The sequence below is a fragment of the Sinocyclocheilus rhinocerous genome, unplaced genomic scaffold, assembly GCF_001515625.1.
Source record: "Sinocyclocheilus rhinocerous isolate Xijiao unplaced genomic scaffold, SAMN03320098_v1.1 scaffold44, whole genome shotgun sequence".
NCBI classification, from domain to species: domain Eukaryota; kingdom Metazoa; phylum Chordata; class Actinopteri; order Cypriniformes; family Cyprinidae; genus Sinocyclocheilus; species Sinocyclocheilus rhinocerous.
In genome coordinates, this window is record NW_015631022.1 from 1,458,526 (window position 1) to 1,461,765 (window position 3,240).

A 3,240-nucleotide genomic window follows, 5' to 3' on the forward strand; every position below is an offset into this window, starting at 1 on the left:
CTTTGTAGAAAACGAAGCGTTTGAGAGAGGCGGGGCATAGAGGACCTACAATAATGTACAGTATTTGAGAAATAATGTGTTTTTTGAACATTAAAGCATGTCAACATATTCTGTTACACCAAATACACAAAATATTGATATTTAAAAAAGCATCATATGACCCCTTTAAAGTATCATTTCATTTTTAAAATAATTTCATGTTTGAATAATCAAAATGTTATTTTGAAAACATTAATATCATAGCATTATTTATGCAGTTGTAATTTCAATGTAAATGCATTCATGCCACCTCTGAGCTGCATTCATCTTTCAAATCAAAATGCAAAAATACAACATCTAGCATGTCTTAGAAGATCTTTATTTACTCAACATTATGCCCACAATACTCCCACTTTACTCACACCCAATCCCTCTTGCAGGAGTTCTCTCGCTTCCACGTAGAGATCACACCCATGCTAGAGCGTCTGCTGAACAACAGGAAGGAGTGGAACGCTCTGAAGGAAATTCATGAGGCCAAGGTAGCCAAGCTGGAAGAGGCTAAAAAAGCTAAAGAGGGGGCAGATGATGTCACCTCAGCTGCTAATCAAGGTAGATAGTGACTCAAATGGTATCTCACAGTAATAGTTCACCCTAAAATGTGGAAGACAAATGATTTGTTCAAATGTTTACGCTGCTCTTTTACATAAAGTGGGTGTAAAATGGCACAATAGGATCATAAAAGTCCACTTCTACTGAGGAGGACAAGATTCTCAGGAATAATATTTAAACATTTAGTTCACCCAAAAATGAAAATGAGCTGCAAATTTACTCACCTTCGGGCCATCCAAGTTTGTTTCTTCATGGGAACAGATTTGGAGAAATGTAGCATTACATCACTTGCTCACCAATGGATCCTCTGCAGTGAATGGGTGCCGTCAGAATAAGAGTCCAAACAGCTGATAAAAACATCACAATAATCCACAAGTAATCCACTCCAGTCTATAAATTAACATATGGTGAAGCTTTTCACTTCACAAGATGCGGAGTTGGAAAGCAAGTGATGTAATGCTAAATTTCTCCAAATCTGTTGAAGCAGCAAACTCATCTACATCTTGGCCTGAGGGTGAGTACATTTTCAGCAAAATTCAATTTTTTTTTTCATTTAACTATTCCTTTAATCTTTGTTATGTTTTTGGCACAAATTTGCTGTTTGACTTCATATGGACTACTTTTGTGCTTTTGTCCGTATTTGTCCTTTTGCTTTGAATGTATGGAAAAAAGCAGGTTGACATTCTTCAAAATTTCACCTTTTGTATTTCACAGTTTTGGAATGATTTCTGTAAACAATTTTGTAATGAATAAATATATATGTATTTTAAATGTATGAACTGTTCGATTAAGGATGCACATTACAAACAATTGACATGTCATTTATTTTCTTTTCCATATCCAAATTCTCTTTCCTTACAGGAAACGCTGTCCCGGCCCCATCTCAGTCCAAGACCTGTGTCATTTCCTAGACGTCAAACTGCACAAAAACAGACAATGAGAACGTATGTCAATGTACCCATAATTTGGATCGCTTTTATTATTTCGCTCCACAGGATGTCCTGTTACAATTATTTGCACTAGTCTTAAATTTATAGGTAAAGAAAACCTTTTAGTGTGAGTAACAGATTATTGCAATGTCTCAGTGGTGACACCAGGCTTTGTAAAGTTATACTTTAGTGACAATGGCTGAAAGTGTACATGTACATGAGAGTATAGTGTGAATACATTTGGAAAGTCCACGTTACTTTTTTCATTATTTATATGTAGAAATGTATAAATAAATATAAAATGAGAATTTTTTTAGCCTAGCCTTGTTATTTTTTTAAAGCTTTGTAACCGTGTTGCTGTGCAAAATAAGACTTCTGCCCCTAGTGCTAGTACTAACTGTCCCACTGGGACATACATAACAGTCTTACAAAAGCATTGGATAACACCTAGGGGGTGTTGGCCTAATTGACTGGGAAGGATGAGAGCCGATTCGCAGGACAGCAAAAAGAGGCGGGCTCAATGCTAGCATTTACGTCATGTCACAGACGCAGTCACTGCACGTCAATGGCTATGATGTCACGTCTTCTGCTACATTTACCTCACTCTTACAGCAAAGAGGTGGAGTCGAGAAAATCTGCAACCACTGCAAAAGCCAAAATAAGCTCTGACGTGACCGCAAATACACACACCTACTCAGATAGATGTGCATCCCTCTCACACACACACACACACACACACACACAGTGCCGTAGGGAATGATTATTCTGACATCTGAATCACAAACCAGCAGAGCAGCAAATTGCCACCAGCTCTCCGAATGGCTGCGTTAACAGTGCTCTCATTCAGCATGTTCTGCTACATACCCTCAGTGAAAGGAACCGCCACAATTAGCTTCACCATCTAAAATTGAAGGCACTCTGCATGGATACAACACAGAATGCCATTTGCCATTGGCTGGCATTTCAATGCTGCAACCAATCAGACGGTTTCCAGCTGAGCCATTCTGTTTATGCAATGCCTAATGTCATTTGGAGCATGTGGAAAAAAAGTGATGGCCTAAAGCAAGTGCTGCTGGGTTTTTCAAAATCCTCTTTCTCAAGTTGCTATTCAGCACTTGTTCAAAGAATAGCATTGAATTCTGTGGAAGGTATTATTGCAGCATTTATTTGGCATAAATAACAGTAATGCAGTGCATGAATGAATCACAAAGTTGAATGTTGTTCATTATGGATTTTATTTTTTGGAGGCAAAACAATGAATATATGTACTTTTTTTTTTTTTTACAGTATATGAGGATCAGTTTCTACAGTTTAATAATGTAAACAATCTCGGAGGAGAAATGTGTTCAGTTTAAAAGGAAGCCATCATCTTTTTTTTAAAACTATTTACATGAATTAAAATATAATTTATGACATCAAATAATTTCCACTATATAGATTTGAGCTAGGAAACTAGATTTTAACAATTTAAAAATACTGAGATGCATTTGTCTCCACATTCTCAAGATGTATGAAAATCACACAATACAGAGAAATAAAAATTGAAAATAAAACCAACACCATTTCAAGACATCCAAGCTAAGTGGCATATAAATAAAAATAAAATAAAAAACTCAAAACATATGTAAAAAATCTTACTAGCAGTATTTACCGAAAACTACATTAAAAAAGGAAAATCATAGCAAATTTGATAGTCATTAGATGTAAATAGTCCAAAAAAAAA

General features: G+C 36.0%; 1 pseudogene; it reads left to right on the forward strand.

Annotated features, from left to right (window-relative positions):
• LOC107741093 (rod cGMP-specific 3',5'-cyclic phosphodiesterase subunit alpha-like) overlaps positions 1–3,097 on the forward strand; it is a 13,825-nt pseudogene extending 10,728 nt beyond the window's left edge.
• Positions 3,098–3,240: the final 143 nt, after the last annotated feature.